We start from the raw sequence: 23,494 nt of genomic DNA, 5'->3' as shown, positions 1-23,494 counted from the left end.
CAACTTTCAGAGAAAGAGGAGTATATATATATTTTTTTATTTTTGCTTTCTCAAAGTATTAAAATTTGCAAGAGGGTAACATTTATGTGACTTTTTCTCCTTAGTAAATTAAATAAGAGCCCATTATGAAAGTGATCAGAAGCAGGTGAAGACATATGGAAATAACCAGCCCGAGCTTTGAGTACTGAGACTTATAGTCTCAGAGGTTTTCCCTTGGTTATTAGAGGAAAAACAAAATCTTGTTGTGTTAAGGAACAGTGTCACACTTTTTTGGCCCATTTGGCTATTTTCACTACCTGAGTCTAAAGGTGATTTTGAAAGAATTATGATAAAACAAATAAAATCAAATTGTAAAACTAAACTCTAAATAGGCCTGTAAGAGTGAATAATATTGCTTAGATTTTATAAAAAGAGAATAGCATAGAATATTGATGACCAACTTGTGGAGAAAACATAGGAATAATACCTTGACTAATAATAGAAAGTCTCACATATCACTTGCCATTTCATTCTGCAGCTTTAATCACCATGTAGTATTTAAAAATGAGCTAGGACAGGGCTGGGGGTTTAGCTCAGTGGTTCTGCTGCCTGCCTAGCAAGTGCAAGGTCTGGGGTTCAATTCCTGGTACAAAAAAAAAAGCTAAGGCAAAACAATTAGTGTTTCTTAAATTTATTAAAATTCATGTAAACGATGTCTAAATTGTGATTCTTGACTATCAGGATTTTCAGATTTTATCTAAAAGGTGTCAATCACCTTCCTTGTACATATCACCCTAGTTTAAGATCAAGCACCTTAAATAAGTTTTGCGATTTTAGTGGTGTGCCTTCATCTGGTAAATAAATCTCATCCAATACTTTTAGAATATTCCCTGCTTTATTTAGTGAATCAAGAAATTCTTTAAGAAGGAAGCAGCCTATATGCCCATCAGCAGATGAATAGATAAAAAATGTGTTATATTTACACAATGGGGCACTACTCAATCATGAAAAAGGAAAAATTGAGGTATTTGTCGCAAATTGGATAGATTTTTAGCCCATAATGTAAGTGAAATAAATCAGACACAGTGAAATAAATCAGGTTAAATTATGCATGGTTTTTCTGAGAAACACACAATATAAATAATTTAAAGAAGAAAATAAAAGTAATGGTAAGAAACAGGGAGGTAGACTCTGGCTATGGGAAGGAGTGTTGGGGAAAAAGAAAGAGGAGGGCAGGGAAAAGGGGAGTAAAACTGATCAAAATACAGAATGTATATGTACCGATTTTTCAGGTGGGTGTAATTATTATATACTGCATGCATATACTAATTTAAAAATTTCTTTTAATAGTTTCTCTGGTGTGAGAAACTGAAACCATAAATAAGGATCAAAATGTATTACAGATAATGTGAAATAGAAAGAAAAGCTCCAGAGGGGTAGAGGAAGTGGGAGGGATAGGAGAAAGGAAAGAAGGGAATGGAATAAATATGAGAAAAGGGAAAAATGGAAACAAAGTCTTTGTAAATAGGGAGGGGTGGAGGGGTTTAAGAGAGGCAGGGGAATGGGGAAAAAATAAGAACCAAGATATAAAGATGTAAAGGTACAAATTCCCAATGATGAATGTCATCATATTGTATACCTAAAATGTACCAATAAAATTAATCAATAAAAAAATAAAAATTTCTTTGAGGAAGATCACAAGAGTAACAGAATTCTGCTGTTTAAAGGGTGGAACATACCAACATTTTCCTTCATGCAAAGTACTAGAGCCTATTTCTAAAATGACAGTGTACAAAACAAATTGAAAATCATATTGAAAAGAATACTTGAGCTAAAACATAGTATCGATTTTTCTACTTATCTAATGTAAATTAAAATAAGAATTTAAAACAAGAATTATTTCTTCCTATATCTGTTGGTGTAAATAAGCCCATATTTCATTTATTGGATAGAGATAATTTCCATAAGAAATATCTATTAGTTTTCAGTGATCCCTATTATCAGTGTTTTGATGCCAATAAATTTATATCATATAAATGTATATAAAATATAAAATAACAGATCTAAATTCATTGCAGTCATTGTTGGTAGTTGCAGTTTAGTATGTAAGTTAGACAAAAATGTATAATATTTTTTTAATTAACAAAAGCTGTTGCAACTCCACCTGAAGTTAAATTTATTGATTTAATGTCTCTTTTTGCTATGGAGTTTGTCTCCAGACTATAAAAATGTATGCATTCCATAGCCTTTAGAGTGATTGTGGGGGTCTCTGTGGTCCAAGACATTCATCCTTGTGTTTGTTAGTGAAATCTACTATGTCACCTCCCTAGAATTTACAACCCATGAACACAGTCTTCTCATTGCCAACTTCATATCTTTATTCCTTAAAGTATAGATGGCAGGATTTAACACAGGGGTGACAACCAAGTCTACAATGGCAAAAAAATTATCCAATAACTTAGTAGGAAAAGGCCATACATACAGAAACATGCATGGAGCAAAGAACAAAACCACTACAGTGATGTGAGCCAACGAAGTGAAAAATGGTTTTGATAAATCTTTGGAAGAATGTTGTTGGACAGTGAACAGAATGAAAATGTAGGACACAATTAAAAAAGAAGAAGGTGCCCATCGATACAAAGCCACTGTTGGCAGTGACTATGAATTCTAGTCTATAAGTGTGCATCCATGTAAGTTTAATAACCCTAGGAAAATCACAATAAAAGCTCCCTACATTATTGGGGCCCTGGAAAGGTAAATTTATGATAAAGATAAACTGAGATACAGCATGGATTACCACAATGATGCATGCAGAGATTACCAAAAGCATGCACATTTTGTAATTCATTATAGTTAGTGGAGAGGCTTTCAGATGCCTGTATACTTGTCATATGCCATTGCTATGAATAAAACCATTTCCACTTCTCCCATAACATGGATAAAGAACATTTGTATCATGAAGCATTGGAAGAAAATGACTTTATATTCAGTGCAAAGATTGAAGATTATTCTAGGAACTGTGGTAGATGAAAGGCCTAAGTCAATGAATGATAAGTTGGCCAGAAGAACATACATGGGAGAGTGTACGTGAGAATCAAAAATCACTGTGAACACAATGAAGAGGTTTCCTAGAATAATTCCCATATAAAATAGAGAGAAATAGAGGAAAAGGAAAATCTGCATTTCCAAGGATTGAGCAAGTCCAAGAAACAGAAATCCAGGTACCACAGAATCATTTATTTGGTCAATTGATTTAGAAAGAAGGGGAGACTCAAATAACCTGAAATAAAAGAAGAGATGCTGAAAATATTGTGTTAAATGTGCTAATTTAAAATCAGTTACTAATTAATCTTTTATTTAGTTGATGGCATACTATTTACAAAATAATGGGAGCCCAAGTTACACAAGATTTCATAGTATGGACAAAGATTCTCTTAGAGGCCATCTATTGTTTAATATGTTTTCATTTGCTCAAATTCATAAACCTATCAGGGAATTTAAGAAGTTAGAAAAGAATGCACAGAACAAATTCATAGCATTCAGGTGAAAGAAAAGAATAAGGAGGAAAAGCAAATCTATTAATATGAAAAACCAGACATAAAAGAGTTTTGAGAATTCAAAAAATTCAAACTTTTACAAATGTAGTAAACAATAATAAAATTAAACATAATAACATAAAGGCATAATAATAGTTAATACCTCTCTAAAAGCTATTTCCTACATGTGCCTAAAATACATACCCCAAACTAACACATGAATTATCCTATATTGAATTTTAAAGCTGTAGAGAAGCAAAAGGTTGATTATCTTCATATTACAAAAAAAGTTTAGATCAGGAAAACTTCCAAAACTTAATTGGTAAATTAAGGAATAATAATAATAAGGAATATGCATATATGTATACAGGTGTGTGTGTATCTCAGAAATAAAAGAAATATGATAAAATATAATACTTTTATTTTCCTATTAAGTTAAGTGTTTTCCAATTTTTATTATCAAAGCTGGCAAAGACTCAGTGAAGTAGGCATTTTCATACATTAATGGAAGATATATAGACTAATTCCAAACCTTGAATCAAACATTTTGAAATCATGTATCAAGAATATTGACCCAATTCTTTTAGTGTAATAATATTTTTTCTGGAATTCTATTTATACAGAAGACATCCTCAGCACAAGAAATGTTGATCTATTTACTTTATTTACATTGGTATAAGTGTGGACTAATATAAGTAAAAAACTCTGTACAAAGCGAACTGTAATAGTTATTAAATTAAATATTAACAGAATTTAAAATAGCAACATGAAGACTTTTCTTTAAAATATCATTAAAAAGGTAAACAAATTGCATAGTCCAACATTTTACATAACAACAATCACTTTTGATTTTTTGGAACTTTAAAATCTTAAAATATCTATACTTTTATATGTTACATTTATTTTACTTTTTGCTAAAATATAATATGGCTTTGGAAGTTGAAGGAACAAATAATTTGTTAAAAATTTTTGAAAACCAAGATTTCATGGTAATTATAAGGTCAAATTGACTGAAGAAGTAAAGGACTAGTACTTCTTTCATTCAATTACGTCTTCTTATAAATGTAAGAGACTGTTTCATAGATGAGATTATCAAGGGAGTAGAATTAGATGAGTAAAGGTCTGATTAAACTTCTGAGGAATTGTGAAAAGTCATGAAAGTAAAATATTTTGAGGTATTCCATGTGGGCAATTGTTAAAACATCTTCCTGTTTTACTTTGACCAGATGGCTATTCTGAATGTATTCTGATAATAATGAAATAGCAATGAGGAAAATGATATATAAGTATTCTCATCCACTTCATGGGGAGCAAGGTTAGTAATTTTGCCGTGGGAGATACTAAGAGACAAACACTAAATGGTCTAAAACATAAACAATAAATGGGAATAACAAAAGATAATACTTTGGCAAAAATAGATGAGATCGGGCGCGTTCAGGGTGGTATGGCCGTAAACTGGCAAAAAATGTAACAAATGGAAACAAATTGGTTTTGTTTCATTACTATTTCCATAATATGCAATTCTGTTTTTTTTCCCTCAGTTTTTCCACTATTTCCAAACTTCTATGTACATGCTTTCCTAAGCACTCTTAAAAACATTTTCTCAATGTATCATTTATAATTTTAAGACTACGTCTTACCACCTTCAAATTACCTACAGTATGCCTTCTGGATTTATCCATACAGGTCACCAGTGGATAAAAACAAAGGGTTTTGGAGGGAAATTGAACCTGGGAAGCATTATAGACTTAATAAACCTGAAAATTTTTATGGCAATGTCCTCTATTTTGCTGAAAATAATCTATTTGGTGACTTACTATGATCAATTGTATGCTGTTTGAAACAAAGTTTAAGTTGAAAAATCATGTCAACTGCTTTAGATCAAATATTTTATCTTGTAAAACTAAGATGCAACATATAAATCAAATACTCTAGGACTCTTCATGAATGGAAAATTTCATCTTATAAAACCAATTGTGAGATAATTAAGAAAATTAAATCCTTTGAATTACTTTGTTGGAGTTAGAATTTTGTATTACTATTAGGGTAATACTGTAGAAATGCTGTTTGTCTTGAGGTGCAGGTAAGCTTTTTACAGAGAGAACTCCCAAGCTACAAGAACATATTACAGATTCAGAAATTCCAATATAATATATAGTTTTTTCTATTCATAATCATTTTAAAATGGGGCAATCACAGTTCAGATATAAAATGATGATTAATGTGTTTGAAAAACAGACATAAGAGAAGACATAAAGAGGAAGAATAAAGATGAAGTGGAAATGCAGTGGTAGAACTAAGGGTGTGACAAAAATAGTAAAACAGAGCCCTAGGAGGAACAAGGATAAAAAATGTCATCAAAAGAAACATTGAAGAGAACAATGTACATCCTGCTTAGGTTACTTGTTCTGAATTAAACCAACACACATGGAAGTGTTGTGAATTTACTTGGGTTTTCATACACTGTTTATGCATATTTTCATTGGAAAGATGGAGAGTAGGGGAACAGCTGCAGAGAAAATAATCACTAATGTGAATGAAGAAATCTTAAGTGTATAAGCCTATGAGAAATTGGTTGAGACAGTGCAGTTCTGTGTGTTGGACAATGCTGGAGGTGGACCAGGTGACAAATGAGACATCTAAAAAAAAGGAATACGTGGTCAAAATAATGTATTTATCTCCTAAGCAGCATTTTACTTACTCTAGTTCTTATCAGCTTTTCATAAATGTGAAAGTAAAGTCCAGGAGTTCCCGGAACCTCTCTACTTCGTTTAATGCTATATTACCTGGTTAAGATAATGTCTAAAACATAGGAGACTCGAGAAATATTTGACAAATGTATTTCTAAAAATATGAACAGAACTCTTCGCATTAAAAATAAAACTGTAACCCCCTACAGATACACAGGGACTTTTGTGTGTGTGCTGCTGGGGACCAAATCCAGGGCCTTGTGCACACTGGGCAAGTGGTGTTTAACAGAGCTAGGCCTGAGCCTGGGAAAATGTTTTTAATAATACTTCTTCACAAGCTTGCACTTCTTGATGATAACCTAGTTATAAAAAAACTATAGAAAATCTCATTTTTCTTTTATAAACATATGGAATTGTTACAATCCTGATGTCCTGAGAGAGCTTGTGTGGAGAAAAGACCATGGGCTTGACTTCTCTGGCTTCTTATGAACCACTGATGACTTTGCGGAGCTCCTGTGAGTTCTCCTGAAGCTAAATCCTATAGAACTTGTCATCTTTCTTACTGGAGATTAAAATTTGTTCAGTCATTCAGGGCTAGCAGAGACACATTTCAAACAGAAAACACAAACACAAATTAAACCAAAAACATTATCATAATTACAGTGTAGAAGAGAAATGGGAAAGAACTTTAAGATTAACTCATGTAATAGTTCATTCTATAGTTATGTAAACAATTCAGTGTGGCTAAATGACTACCAATATTTTCATGGTAATATATTCAATAAACAAGAACTAGATGTCATATATCCTAAGTTTCTCTCCAGTAGTATTCCTCAATAATGTTGCACTTGTACATAGTAGAAACAGTCATGAAAAAAGCTAAGGTTATTTATATTTGATAGGTTCATTCTAATCCATTCAGAAGACCCTGTTATTCTTTTTTTTTTGGTACCAGGAATCTAACTCAGGACCTTGAGCTTGACAGGCAGGTTCTGTGCTGCTGAGCTAAATCCCCAGCCCTACCCTCTTATTCTTTATTCAAATTTATTGCTTGAGTTCTTATTTTGTTTAAAATAAAAATTAATATTTCTTTCCTAAAAGACCATTTTTTTTCTTTTCCAATGAACAATGGTCCTTTCTTATTTCTTCAAACTACCTGGTCATTCCTGGAAGACTTCTATTTTAAGACTCAGAGCTGCCAGCTTTTTTGCATCATCTTCAGTAATGACCAGAATATTTCTCTGTCTGAGCTCTGTCCATTAGCTTAAGCATTGGCTGGGACATTCAGTAGAAAGAACTGCACCAGAATATTGGAGGTCAAGGCTTGAGATTCTTTCCCTCTTGGTTTAAAATAGAATCTGATGTTCAAATAGGATGGGAATAGCTGAGACCAGATGTCTGTTCTATAGTTGAAAATGAAATTTACAATTGGAGAGTACAAAAATACAGAAACCTTGAAAAAAATCTTCACAGTAAGGAAATAGATTGCAAATACCAAAGGGGTGTCCGTATGAAATTAACTGCAGAAGTAAGTACAATTAGGTGATTGAAATTTCAATATAGGATAGCAATAATATGGAATAAAAGGACCAAATATTTGAGGAAGGATGAATTCTTGACACAGAGAGAAGGGCAGAAATTTAAGGTGATCTGAGAGGGATTGAATAATAGAAGTGATGATGAAAGGGTAGTTTTGTAATTTAAAAGCCTCTCTCTTACCTGTTAAGTAATAGTAGGTTCATTTTTAGAAGGAGAAATTGAGATAGCTTAGTCTTCACTTATGTAATAATAACACGAACAAAAGATATAAGATTTTTTTATAATGGAAAAAAGCTAATTAGCTGCACAGGACAGTGACCTAGTTATTACTACTTTCTCTTGGTAACTAGATCTTTGAGTCACATTGTGTTCCCTAAGAGACAAGTATCAAGAGAATTGCCTGACTACGGAAAAGTCGAGGAGAGGGAGGATCTTGAGGTGATATGTTGGCTAGCATAAAATAATTCCCACTTAATCCTAGGTTGTTAATTGCTTTGAATAACATAGATGAGGATTTGAAAATATATCTAGAGTATTCAGACACATCTTCATTCCTAGTGCCATAAATGGAATTTCAGGAAATAAAACTAAGATCTCTGATGTGTGAGGACAGTGCCTAGAGTTGATGAGAGGGGGAATAAACAGATATTTCTGCTGTTATCAAATATAGCAAATGTTTGCTTCCAGATGCTTACATGTGCTCAAAACTTTAGGGTGCTGAGGATGAAGGTCTATTTAAAAGCTTTTGATCATTGTCCTTTTCAGTTAACTGATTACACATAAAACTTGTGTTATTGGATCAATTTGTTCAGAGACTTTGGGAAAAACAGAAAAAACATAAAAGATGAAAATGTAGAGTTATTTTGAGTTGACTATAATATAACCATGGTTACCTGTGAAGGAGATAAATGTTTAAAAGCACCTGTGTCAAGCCATTGAGGCAACCACTGTGGATCTCCCTGGAGAATCTAGGATTTATCATTGATGTACAGCTAGAAAGAATCTAACCTCTAGGTTATCATGGAAACCTGGAAGTGTCAAGGCTCTGACTTTGTTTAAGATTGTTTTTGTTTAGATTTGAGTTTATTTAGAACTGTATTTCATTTTCTCTTTTCCAGTAATAAAAAATGATTTGTTAGAAGAATCAAGGATGTGGATGGATCTCAAATAACTTTTGAAAAATAGTGCCATTCTAAAAATGTATAAGCAAGATAAAAAATGGAGAAAAGCATGAGCAAAAATGTTAAAAAAACAAGAATGTATGGTCAGTTATATGAATCATGTAGGCATAAGATGAGATAACAGTTAGATGTGGTGGTACCTGGAATCCCAGTACTCAGAAGACCGAGGTAGGAGAAGGCCAAGAAAGCTTCGGCTACATAGTGAATTCAAGGCCAGCCTGAACTACATAATGAGACCCCGTCTCAAAACAAAACAAAGCAAAACAAAAGAAAACAAAGCAACAAAAAAGATGAGATAACAATTTTGTTGCTTAGGGGAAACACAACTACTCTGAGATAAGAGAGAAATTTCTATTAATCATAGAGGTCTCTTCTGGAACAGTTAGCAGTACAGAGCTTTGTAAATCATTCTACTATACCAGTGTGCTTCTGTCTTGATGTGTCTTTGTTTTAATTTAGAGATTGGGGTACCAAGTAGAATGTTGCAATAGTTAACTGTGGTGTAAACTTGAATAGAAAACCTCTAGAAGATTGATTTAGCACAGTTCTGAATGTGCTTGGATGACTGATTTATTGAAGATGGAAGAACAACCCTGGTTGTGAATGGCATCAACAAATAAGCTTGTCACCTGGATGGAGTAAAGGGGAAAGAAGAAGAAAGTCTCCTTTTCGCTTTTCCAGAGGAGCTCCAGTATTTGCCATTGCCTTTGGATGTCTTTTTCTAGGTTTCCAGCATAGACTCTTCAGCCTACTAGTGCAGACTCTTTTGCCTTCCAATGCAAACCCTTTGGCTTCCTCAAATGGACTCTGCTGGGAGCTCCAGGTCTTCAACCTTCGACTGGATACTCCAGCTTTCCATTGTGTAAATGGCCCATTTGCATTCTTCTACACCTGATGCTGCAGGTGGCTGTTGTAAACCTACCTTGTAAATCCATGACTATTATATTATATTATAATCTGTTCCTCTTGTGAACCCTAACTGATACAATCATGTTATGATTGAAGAGGAAGCGTCTAGGCAGAAATAAAGTGCTGGGGGGTTGACCAGCCTGGTAACAGAGCATGCTGAGATTTAAGAGCTGTCTCCTGGGGCATGAAATTGCTTGGCAGAGGAAGGCTTCTGGGTCAACAGTGGAACAGTAGTTGTTAATGACGAGTTTATGAGATCTAAAAGTACTTGATATAGCTGAGACACAAAATTTAAGATCTACCTCAGCTGAGAATGAGTCTCTCCTGCCTCCTTTCTTTTCCTTTCCTTTCCTTTCCCTTTCCTTTCCTTTCCTTTCCTTTCCTTTCCTTTCCTTTCCTTTCCTTTCCTTTCCTTTCCTTTCCTTTCCTTTCCTTTCCTTTCCTTTCCTTTCCTTTCCTTTCCTTTCCTTTCCTTTCCTTTCTTTCTTTCCTTTCCTTTCCTTTCTTTCTTTCTTTCTTTCTTTCTTTCTTTCTTTCTTTCTTTCTTTCTTTCTTTCTTTCCTTCCTTCCTTCCTTTCTCTCTCTCTCTCTTTCTCTCTCTCTCTTTCTTTCTTTTTTCTTTCTTTCTCTCTTTCTTTCCTTTTTTCTTCTTTCTTTCTGTGGAAATTGCATCCAGGGCCTTCACAATAGGTCACAGCACCAGCCCTTTTTAATTTTTATTGAGACAGGCTCTTGCTAACTTACTAAGTTGTCAAGCTGGGCTTGAACTTGTGATCCTCTGGCCTCTCCTCCCAGAGTTCTGGAATTATAAGTATGCATCACCGTGCTGGGGATGTTTAAATTTTTGAATTGTCCTAAATCTGCAAAAAAGAATTCATTGATATTCTGCCCCAGAATCTTAAGAATATGGAAGCAGAGGAAGTTATTTAATCATATGACATTTGAGTAAATATAAGAAGAAAGCCTAAGTACTCTTCACTAGCTTGTTCTTATTGCCAATTTTTTACTCTTTGTTGGATTGATGATGACATACCACTGACAGACACAGCCCTGCTCATAGGAACCTAAAATATAACATGGAAGAAAGAGATTGAATACTAAATAAAGTGAGATTCATATTATAATAGTGGTTACAGTGAGTACTAGAGTAACATACTCTACGATGTTAGGAGCTCTCCTGTTCCCAGCTTTAGGGATGCCTGCCATGGTAAAATGATCATGTGAGGAATGAAGACATCGTAATAGACAATACTTGGAGGGTAAATATTTCATACAGAATGATTAGTCACCACAAAGCTTCAGAGATGAGCTAGGATGAAGCTTTCAGGCAAGTAAAAAAAAAATCACATTGGCTCTAGGATTGAAGGGATACAGTATGTTGTTCTCTAGAGCTAAGAAAGGGGAATAGAAGCTAGGTCTTGGACAGTATGATAAATCCCTAAAAGGAACTGATATTTTCATGTAAAGAAAATGACAACCATATTAAGGATATAAAGCAAAAGAATCCTATACTTAAATTTATTTTAAAAAATTCTGTTACCGAACTCTTGATAATGGGAATTAAGAAAAAAATTCAATGTGATTTCATGAATGAATAATATTCCATTCCAAAAAATGTCTAGACAGGCATGGAAACAGTACAAACAAAAACAAGATGAAATATTTAAAAGCTATTAGAAAGAGGAATAAATAGGATTAATGATTTGTTGAGTAATGTACACCACTAGAAGAATAAATCCATTTTTGTTCCTAGATTTTGGATTGTGTAACTAGGAAATATTAGTTCCATTGTGACTTGGGACAAAGAAAAAAGAGCGGGTTTGAGAAAGAGACAATTAACCCAGTTTTAAACTTTAAAAAACTTTTAAATTAATTTTATTGGTACATTTTAGGTAGACAGTATAATGACATTCATCATTGGAAATTTGTACCTTTACATAACATATCTTAGTTATTATTTTTCCCCATTTCCCTGCCCTCCCTTAAACTCCTCAACTCCTCCCTATTTACAAAGACTTTGTTTCCATTTTTTCCTTTTCTCATATTAATTCCATTCCCTTCTTTCCTTTCCCGTATCTCTCCCACTTCCCCTTCCCCTTTGCTCCTTTGAGTAGGAGATGCCTGTAAGACCTCCAGATCATAAGGCAGTTACTCAAGAAGGAGTAAAATGGTTGAGAACTCCTAGTGTCTAAAGGGTAATTAAAGTCATGGGATAAATGACACCTAGGGACAAAATCTAGGAAAGAACAGGCCAAAGATACAATTTTGAGAAACACTGGGATTGGTGGTTTAGCAGATAAAGGAAACTCAACAAAGAATGCAGAGATGGAATTGTCCAACAAGTAGGAAAAAAAATCAGGAGACTGGTGTTCCAGAAGCCCAGTATAGTACTTGGTGGAGAGGAATGTGTGCAATACTTTAAAGAAGAAATTAACATCCATGAGAAAAAGAAAACAATAAAGTAGCATGATTGATTCATTACACAGTGGAAGACAGAAATATTTGAAGTTTCATGGAGATAACATAGGTATTCAGTTCTTTAAAATGAGCAATTTTTGTTTACAGAATAATAGAAATAAACATCTGAAAAAATTATGTACAGCTTTGATAAAGTTATTTTAAATGCAGAAACTCTCAATTATATTGAATGTACTCAGCATTTTTGGCTTTGCTTATTACAAGACTATAATCACAGATGTGTAAACTTTAGGAATTCGTTTGCCTTACCAGGAGGCCATAATAGTAAAGGAAGCCAGGGCCTCTATACACAGATAACTGAGTGATTATTTTCTTGGGAAATATCTATTATCCTCTTGATTTTATTTTAGAATAAATTGGATGATCGAATATTGGAAGGTCTTCATTTTTGGAATAACAAAGAGGCACAAAAAAGTGCAATGCCTCCTTCTCTATTACTCAAAGTGTTGACAATGTTAAAGAAATTCATCCTTTACTTGTAATTATTCAAATCTAAACACAGCATTGAAAAACATCCAAAGCTTATAAAGCTCAAGATAAAGTTCAGCCTGAGTTCAGGGTCATATATAGGTAATATATAGTTCCTTCTTGTTTTAATGTAAACTGAAATTAAAATAGAAATTTAAATGTTTTACTGTTTTATCATTAACCTAAGCTCATATTTTTCTACTTGATCCATGTTTACTATAAGACATATTAATTTTTGAGGTACTTATTAGAAATTGAGAGTAATTATGATTAACATATCCCAGAAAATGTCACCTAGAAAATTATTTTTGAATATCAGATTTACTACTGCAAATCAGCTATAAGTATTTTCTATTTTCAATTCTCACCTCAGTGGAAGTAGATGAAATTCTTCAGTGTGGTTGGCAAGTTAAAGTTAACTTTGACTTAAAAATAAACTTCCAAAGGTATGCTTTTGTTAAATTTTTTCCCCAAATATTAGTTCTTATCATAGTAATGATGACAGTCACATGACTCACAGTTTTCTGTCAAACTGAATCACCTTGTACTCTAGATGTTCATCAGTTATTATTAATGTGAAGTTCCTGTCGGGACCCACAATCTATTTTTCCAGTCTTCCTCTACTTTATTAGGGACACAAAAGGGCAAGTTTTTGTCTATGACAAAAGTAGATAGATATGCAACATGTATTACTCTCAATATTGAGGGAACTACTACAAAAGAAACATTTTGGGGCTCAGGCTAGTCAAGTGGAGGAGATCACAGATTACAGTGTCTCTGTCACATGCCATGAGCAGCACCATGTCAACTCCACCCAAGATATTAATTAAAAATATCTGTGTCATGTATTTGGAAAAATAAATGACGTTGTAGTTCATGAGAAGATCAGAGATAATTTTGGAAATGGGCAAAGACAGATCAAAAAGAGAGGTTAGCCAGCATAGTGGGACACAAAGTGATCCCCACATTTTGGGAGACTGAATGGATGGGATCACAAGTTTATCTGGCTTGGGAAACCATGTCTAAAAAATAAAATAAAATAAAGAAACAGGTGATGTAGATCAGCTCGAAGGCTTGTGTTCAACCACCAGTACAAGAGAATGGATGTGTTAGATGTTAAAATTTTAGGTTGGCTGATACATTTAGTAAATTAAGTGACAAATATTGGTTTAGATGGGATATCATGTGCTATGATTTTTATCCATACATTATAAAAATATGTAAGTGTATACACCATCATCTCAAGCACATTACTTCAGATAATAATGTATTAGGTAATTTTAATTTTAATTTTTTTTAATTTTTTGACATACTGAAACTATACATATTATAGAATACCGTTGGATGGTAGAAACGGATAGTTCATGGAGAATGACAGTGGATTACAGGGAGTTAAATAAGGTGGTCCCCCCATCTATGCCACTGTCTCAACACTGCTCTCCTGACTAAACAAGCGATGTAGGCTATGGGATCTGATCATGCTGTTTTGGACCTTGCTAAATGCTTTGTTTAATATTTCCTAGCTGCTGAGTCCCAAGACCAGTTTACATTCCCCTGGAATGAACAATGGACCTTTGAAGAGCTCCCTCAAAGCTACCTATAAAGCTCCACCATTTCCCATGGGATGGTGGTCTGGGACCTCAACTTGTTATCTTACCCATCCATAGTGAAAATGTTTCATTACATAGATGATACCATGTTAACCTCTGAGTATTTCACAGATTTAGAACAAAACACCTGGAGGATAAAAACACTCGAAGGAATTGGAATGGGAATGGGAATTGTGAATACATGCATGTCCCTAATAATTATGAATAAATCAGGATTCATTTACATGTGTCCTCACTTATATTACTTAGAGGAAAACCTAATCTTGGTTATTCCAATTATGGAGGTCAAGAGCAGCACATTCCAGGGCCTGCTCCCTTAACTGGAGAGAAGTTCACCTCATATCTAAAAGTTGGACTTATTGTGTGTTGCCACACATGGTCATTGCCCATTGCAATAAAAGTTTCCCCTCAGTAGTGGGGTAGCATTAATCTGGAAGTAGCATTAACCTATGGGCACAGACACAAGTGTTTAGATACAATTACATGGTACATCACGTCCATTTAACAGAACAGCATCAGTGGCTTCTCTACAGGGGCCTATAATCTCCATATCTACAGGTTTTTGTCCTGGGTTGCAGAATCAAATGTGAGTGCCCTGTTTGGAGCAGGCTATACATTTGGAAAGTGGGTCACTGCTCCCAGATCAGTGCACTGATAAGCATATCCTTCCTGGCATGCTGGTAGTGTAACAAGCAGGGGCCATAATATAGCAGAACCACTGGTGACAATTCTCCCACAGCAGCTTGCATAGCACCTTACAGCACTATAAATATTAACCAGTATGAGAAGCTTCCAGCTTAGCCAGTTTGATTTCTCTGTGAGCTACAGTCAGAGTGTGGTATCCTCATCAATGAGACTTACTGTCTAGTTTTGACATACAACCAACTGCAGTATAAACATTAAGAGGTCTTTTTGTTATTTTTATTCCTTTATTATTAAAAAGCTGTTTCCTCATGGATGGATGCCAGCCTAAACAATATATTTTCTGATGTTTTGAACTTTGAAGATATAGAACTGTTTACTGTGCATTTCATACAGTAAGTGTGGTTTTGCTCCACAATGTGCTTACCTGTATCTTAGAGGATAATTGTGATTCCTTCATTTTCACTGCCACTTCATACTGTGTCAGTAAGCCACAGACTATCAATCCATTCTCCTCTGGATGGACATACAATTGCTACCACCAATGTTTACTACTTTTCTTGGCACAAGGGTCTCTAGATGTGCTATACAGGAATAGAAATGTTTACAGTAAAGAATGTGCATTTGAAGCTGACTAGACAATGACAAGATGTTTTCCAAAATGGTTCTGTGAATAGATGCTTCCCCAGGAAGGGTATGATAGCTTTGGTTACTCCACAGCCCTATCATCACTTGGTATTGTCAGAATTTAACATTTTGCCAGTCTGGTAAGCATGAATTGACACACTATGGAAATTCTAAACTAGTATTTCCCTGATTCTTAATGAAGTTGAGTATCTTTTTATGTTTATTGAAAATACTTGTTTCATTGTCTGTGCAGTGCTTGTTTTTAGTTCTTTTTCTATTGTCTTTTCATTTTCTTAACGATTCTTAAAATTTTTTTTATTAGTACACGATTGCAGTACATAATTATTATGTTCCTCATGGGGAGTTGGTACGTGCATGTACGTAATCTATTTTATTTCTCTTTTCATACCCTTCTCCTTACCTCTTTGTTCCCTCCCTGCACCCCTTGGTTCCTTTTCCTTTTGCAAAAGATCTGTCTCCCTGTGTCTTATTATCTACCTTACATTTTGCTCTTTATTTATATTTTGGGTTTCTCATATAAAAAATCATGTGATATTTAATCTTGTGTGTCTGATTTACTTCACTCAAGTGTATCCATTTTCCTACAAATGACTCAGGTTTAACTTTCTTAATGACAGAGTAGTACTCCATTGTAAATAAATACCATACTTTCTTTACCCATTCATCTATTGACAGATATACAAAGATTTAGCTATTATGAGTTGTGCAGCTGTAAACATGGGTGTGTAGGTATCACTATAACATAATGTTTTTAACTCTTTAGAAAGATACCTAGAAGAGGATTAGCTGAGTAGAATTAAATTTCTATTTTTAGTTTTTTTATGCATATCTATATGGATTTCCATAAAAGTTATATTAGTTTATATTCCCACTGACAATCTAGAAGGATTTCTTTATCCTGGCAACTTCACCAGCATTTGTTATTATTTGATTTTGTGGTGATTTCCATTCATTTTGGAGTAAGATAAAATCTCTTACTGTTTTGATATGCATTTCTCTATTGACCAGAGATGTTGAGCATTTCAATATATTTATTGTCTATTTGTACTTATTATGAGAAATATCTATTAATTTCAGTTGCTCACTTTTTGATTGGTTCTTTTATTCAGGGTATCTAATTTTTTTACTATTATGAATAGATATTAGCCCTCTATCCAAGGTGTAGCTGAGAAGTTTTTTTCACTTTCTGTAGGTTGTCTCTTCATTCTGCTGGTTGTTTCATTTGTTACACAGAAACTTTTTAATTTGATATAATTTGTTGATTTTTGATGTTACTTCTTATGCCACTGAAGTTCTGTTCAGAAAGTCCTTACCTACACCTACCTATATGTTTAAGAAGTTTACCTATTTTATCTTCCAGTAAATTAAGCGCTTTTGTTTTAGTATTTAGATCTTTTATTCATTTTTATTTCAGTTTAGTACATCTTAAGAAATACGAAACTAGGTTAATTGTATGCATGGATTTTGCCAGTTTTCCCAGCACCATTTGCTAAAGATGCTGTCTTTCCTCCAGTGCATGCTTTTGATTCCTTTGTCAAAATCAAATAGTTGAATGTTCCTGGGATTGTTTTTACCTCTATTCTACTAAATTGTTATCTGTTTTTGTGTCAGTACCTTGCTGTTTTTATAGCTGTGTAATGTAACCTGAAGTCTGGAATTGTAATACCTTCTTTGTTCTTATTGTCCAGGATTGGTTTTGGCACTGTGGGTCTCTTCTGGTTCCACATTTATTTCAGGATTGTTAACTCTAGTTCAGTGAGGAGTGAGTGCTGTTGATATTTTGATTAGATTACATTAAATCTGCATGTCTGTTGGGGGGGTATGGCCAGTTTGATACTGTTCCTTCTACCTAAGCAGGAACAAGGGGTGTCTTTCCATTTTCTGATGTGCTCTTTGATCTCATTTTTCAGAGTACTGTAGTTTTATTGTAGAGTCTTTTACTTCCTTGGTTAGGTGAATTGCTAAGTATTTAATTTTTTTATGTTATTGTGAATGGTATTATTTTTCCAATTTCTTTGTTGGTGAGTTCATTATTAATATATAGGAACACTGATTATTGTGTGTTGATTTTGTTTTGTTTTGTTTTTTTGTTTTTTGTTTTTTGGTGGTTTTTTTTGGTACTGGGGATCGAACTCAGGGCCTTTTGCTTTTGAGGCAGGCAGCAGCACCACTAAGCTAAATCCCTGGCCCTGTGTGTTGATTTTGTATCCTGCTACACTATTAAATTTGGTTATTCATTGTTGGAGTCTTTTGGTGGATTTGTTTTGAGTTTTCTATATAGAGGATCATGTCATGTGCAAGTAGTAATAATTTGACTTATCACTTCTACATACATATTCTGTTCCTTTCTTTCTCTTGCCATATTGCTCTGTCTAATATTTTGGCCACCATATTTAACAGGAATGGTTACAGTAGATATCCTTGTCTTGTTATTGATTTAGGGGGAAAGCTTTCAAGTTTTCCCCAGTTTATATGGTTTTTGCAATAGGTTTATCATAAATAGATTGATCAGATTGAGTTAAGGTCCTTTTCTACCTATTTTTTTCAAGTTTTTTTATCATGAATGGATATTTAATTTTGTTAAAGGCCTTTCCTTCATCTGTTGAGGTCACATAATTGTTGTCCTTGCTTCTGTTTATGTGATGTATTTCATTTATTGATTTATGTATTGAACCATACTTGCATTCCTGGGAAGACGCCTACTTGGTCATGATGTATGATCTTTTTGATGATATGTTGCATTCTGTTTGGCATAAACTTGTTGAAGACTTTTGTATCTATGTTCATTAAACCAATGGACCTGTAATTCTCTTTTCTTTAGTTGGATCCTTTTCTAGTTTTGGAATCAGGGTAACACTAGCTTCCAGGCATGTTTTCAGGAGTATTCTTTCCCTTTTAGTTTCAATAGACACTTTGAGGAGTATTGGCATTGAATCATCCTAGAAGTTCTTATAGAATTCAGTAGTAAATCCATTGAGTCCTGAGTTTTTCTTAGATGATAGATACTTTATGATTGCTTCAATTTCTTAGCTCATTATTGGATTATTCAGGAATTTTATATCTTCTTGCTTTAATTTTGGCAACTCATATATACTTAGGAATCAATTACTTCTGTATTTGCCAATTCATTAGAGTACAGATTTTTAAAGAACTAATAATCTTTTGGATTTCATCAGTGTCCATTATGATCTCACCTTTTTCATTTCTAATTGCATTGATTTGTGTCTTTTCTTTCCTATTTTGGTAAAGTTAGCTAAAATTTTGTCTATTTGGTTTATTTTTTCAAAGAACCAGTTCTTGGAATTTACTTTTTATATTATTTTTCTAGTTTTAATTCCATTAATTTCTGCTCTGATCATTATAATTTTCTTCATTGTAGTAGCTTTGGATTTGGATTTTTCTTGTTTATCCAGGATCTTGACATGCATCACTAGCTTATTTATTTGGATTGAGGCTGTTCTGATGTGGACATTTATAGCTATAAACTTTCATCTTTGGATTGCTTTCATTGTGTCCCATACATTCTGGTATGTAGTACTGGTATTATCATTCGACTCTAAGAACTACTTAGATATCTGTTCAGTCTCAGTGTTCAAAAGTTTGGTTCAACTTTGATAATTATTTGTCAATTTTTTGTCTAGTTGATCTGTTTCTTCATGACAGAAGGGTATTTAGGTCCACCACTATAATTGTGTTGATGTTTATTTGATCTTTTATGTTTAGTAGTGTATGTTTTATGAAGATGTGTGTGCTGGTGATCAGGGCATATGTTTATAATTGGCATCTCTTCCTGTTAAATCGTTCCTTTAGTTAATATGTATTGACCCTTGCCTCTTCTGATCAGTTTTAGCTTGAAGTCCATTTTGTCTAAAAATAGTATAGCTCTACTTGCTTTTTTGGGTTCCTAGTGCATGAAATATTGTGTTTTCTATCCTTCAATTTTTAGTCTGTGAATTTCTTTTTGGGTTCAATGTTTTTTTTTAATATATAGAGCAGGCCATTGAGGTGTGTTTCTTGATATATTCTGCCAATTTGTGTCATTTGATTGGGGAATTGAGAACATTCACATCAAGAGTTATTACTAAAAGACATTGACTCAATACTGTCATTGTATTAATTTCCTGTTGCTGATTCCCTTATTTTTCTTTCCACCTACCTTCTCCCCTGCCTGGTGTATTCATCCTATTAGATTTTTTAATATTGCTGACTTCATAGACTCTTTCTAGAATGTCCTTTAGAATATTTTGACGTGGTGATTTTTAGGTCCTGGATTTCTTCAGCTGCTCTTTTGCTATGAAAAGACCTTATTCTTCATCAATTTGGAAGGGTAGTTTTGCAGGATATATCAGTTTGAGTTTAAAATTGCTCCTTTTAGGGCTTGAAACACTTCACTCCAATCTCTTCTAACTTTTAAGTTTTGCATTGAAAAATATGTTGTGATTGTAATGGATTTACCTTTAAAAGTGATTTATTTTTTTTATCTAACAGCTTTTAAGATTCTCTCCTTTTGTTGGACTTAGGAGATTTTGACTATGATGTATCATGGAGAACTTCTTTTTTTATCATGACTATTTGGGGTTCTATAAACTTTATTTATCTGCATGTTAAAATCTTTCCTCATATTTAAAAAGTTTTCTGCTATTATTTCTGTAAACAAATATTTTATGACATTTATTGTCTTTTGATTTTTCACCAATCTCAAATAATCTTAGATTAGTCTTTGCATCATCAAAAACTTTTGGATTCATTTTTTGTTTTCCTCTTATTGTTTTAAAGTATTTCTGAGAAATTATACTCAGAGATACCTTAAAAACCAACACCAGCCCTATCTTCTAGTTCTGATACCCTATCCTCCTATTGGACCCTTCTGCTGTTCCATACTTTCAATAGAATTTTTAATCTCCTGGATACCTGCTTGGTACCTTTGTATGGCCTCTAATTCTTTGCTAAACTTTTCATTCTTGTATTATTTTGTTTAGGTCAGCTAGCTTTTTATTAGTGTCTTCTGTACTCCCTTATTGTTTTACTTATTAAGTCCACTATCTGTTTAGTTATATATTCTTTGAGCTTGCTGAGCACCTAATTGATATGTTTTTTATTTTTTCCTTTATCATTTCAAATAATACATTTGTGTGGCTTTACATTTCCTCCTCCTTGATGCCTCGCTGATCAGTTTTGGAGAGTTGGTAGTTTTGGGAGATATTTTTTTGCCTTGTCTTCTCAAGTTTCTAGTGCGTGTGTGTGTGTGTGTGTGTGTGTGTGTGTTTGTAGGTTGATTATTGTTTAAAGATATTGTTGCTATTATGGAGACCTCTTTAGTATTTGTTTTTTGTTAATTCACTCTAGGGATGGCTAACTACAGACCTTTGCCTCCCTTAAGATACCACAATCTCCATTAATTTGGGAGGGGAGGATGCAGTGCTTTTAGCCCAGAACCCAGTTCTCTGGGATTGGGTCACAGTACTGTTAATGAAAACAAGGCAATTCAGATATTGTTATACAGAGAAAATCAGTTAATAGCAACATCTATGTCTCCCTGGCAATATCAAGTAAATCATAGCAGTAATAGCAAAAACAAAGTGGATATTGACATACCATATGAAAAAATAAGGTACCATCAATAGCCATTAAAAAGAGATCTATAATTATGGTATAAACACTAAGGCAAAAAAATATTGACATATAGTAAATCCAACTATACCTCCACTAACAATAGAAAAGAGTTCAACAGTTATGTTATAGTGTCAACTAACAATCTAAAGATTTCTAAAACTTAATTATTATACTATTAAAGATAGAGGGGATGAGGAATGAGAGAATGAAAGAAGAAATATTTTAAAAACTAAGCAATTATTACCTCACCATTCTCCCCTTCTTTTACAAGGAGTAAAAGGAAATTAATAGAATTAGATAAAGGTAAGTAAAAAGAATAAAGAAGAAAAAAGAGGGAAAAAAAGAGCAAAAGACTCTACTAAAGGAAAGAAAAAAAAAGCAAAAAGAGAAAAACTTTTGAATCCTCCACAAAAACAATGAAGAGAAAAAAAAAAGAAATACACCTATAAAAATATTTCCCTGTATTGTTGAATGAGTTGTTTCTTTCCAGCTGGGTGTTTGGAATCCAACAATTTATATGTTTTTTCCACCTAGATTTCTGGGGTATTTGTGAGATGCCCCTCCTCTTTCATGGTCCTCTATTTGTACACTTCTGATTGTGGCAACTGTCCAAGCTGAGGCAGGTCCTTGGCTCGAATTGGTAGATGGGGAAAGCAGTCAAGAGTGCTGATCTCCCTGCCAGATGTAGTCAGATGGGTGGAGGTTCAAGCAGACTACTGGACTTTCAAACCCTGAAAGCCACGTATTTGTCATTAATTGCTTTAAGCTTCCTTCAGTACAGCTTTTGATATTGGTTGGCGGCAAGGAAATTCATATTGCTTGAGTTGGCATAAGTATAGGAATATAGAAAGAGCAAGAATTTTTTTCTACTGTCTATTCCAAGTGACAGTTTGACTAGGTCTGCTTATTAAGAATTTATAATATGCTTTATGTTAAAAGAGATCACTGACTTATACATGAAGTACAAATATTTTCTCACTTTCTTCTGCATTTAGTTTTGATTAACTTAGTTTAAAATTCAGTAGTTTACGCTACAATTATACAAATTTTATGTAATTTAAAAATTATTTTATGGTACAATTTTAACATATTTTGAACAATTAATTTGTTTTGAACTATGCATATCCAAGTTTTGTAGGTGTGAACAATTTTTTTTGTTCAAAAATGTATGTATTCATAGTATATAAATCTATTTGTTTTAGTTTTGATAATTATAAAATAAAATTTATATCTTTTTTGGGCTTTATTATTCCAGATATTGTTCCTTTGTTGTGCATCATTTACTGGCCCATTAATGAGTGTACATTCAGCAGCACAGACTTCCACCTCAATTTCTTCTTATTATCTCATTGGCTTCTGCACCTAATGTTATTGCTTCTTCCACTTCACAGCCTGTAGGTTAACTTTTCTATTTTATGTTTTCACAGAAAGGAAGAATAACAACCAACCTAGCACTTCACTGGGAGTTATCAAAAGACTTTTGTCTATGATCTTTGTTATGACAATTAGTTTTTCTTTGTGGGTCAGTTTTATAATTTTTTTGTTTTTTCTTTTTTGTTTGTTTGTTTGTTTGTTTTTTGTTTTCTTGAGACAGAGCCTTTTTATGCAGCTCAGGCTGGCCTTGAACTCACTATGTAGTCCAGGCTGGACTCAAACTCATAGCATTCCTCCTGCCTCTGCTTCCAGAGTGCTGGTATTACATGCATGTGGCACCATGCCTGGCTAATTTTATAATTTCTATACAATGATAGATTATCACTTAAAATGGAATTTTAAAATGCAATTGCAGTTTGAAATGTAATGTGATTTTTTTCATTAAAAAAGAAGACTGAAAGACATGTATACTTATTAATTTTCCTTATCTCGTTACACTCCAAGAAAAGAGTTAAGTAGCAGAGTTAATAATCTGACTCATCTACTCCACTATGTGTACAATGGCCCGTGAATATATAGCTGTGAATGGCAGTGATGAAATCTTTTCATGGGTTCTTCATCCTGATGTCTTCTCTTTAAGACAGTCTACCTACAGCAAGCATTGTATTATTGACCTTTTGGAAGCATACATAAATGCTCAATCCTTGATATAGTTTCTTTTTTTGAGGCTTTCAGTCAGCAGCTTGATGGAGAATTGTTTGCAGTGGATTCTTTCCATGCTGGAAGAACACCAATATCGCCTTACCGGGATAAATGGGTATTCTAGG

The 23,494-nt window shown here is 33.6% G+C and overlaps 1 pseudogene; it reads right to left on the bottom strand.

Annotated features, from left to right (window-relative positions):
- Positions 1-2,292: 2,292 nt before the first annotated feature.
- On the bottom strand, positions 2,293-11,040 carry LOC101711508 (olfactory receptor 4F6-like; annotated as a pseudogene).
- Positions 11,041-23,494: the final 12,454 nt, after the last annotated feature.

This window comes from Heterocephalus glaber, unplaced genomic scaffold, assembly GCF_053883595.1.
Source record: "Heterocephalus glaber isolate CG9 unplaced genomic scaffold, H.glaber_assembly_v1.0 deba00001662, whole genome shotgun sequence".
NCBI lineage: Eukaryota > Metazoa > Chordata > Mammalia > Rodentia > Bathyergidae > Heterocephalus > Heterocephalus glaber.
The sequence above is the reverse complement of the archived record's forward strand: the minus strand, read 5'-3'. Positions and strand labels throughout refer to the sequence as shown.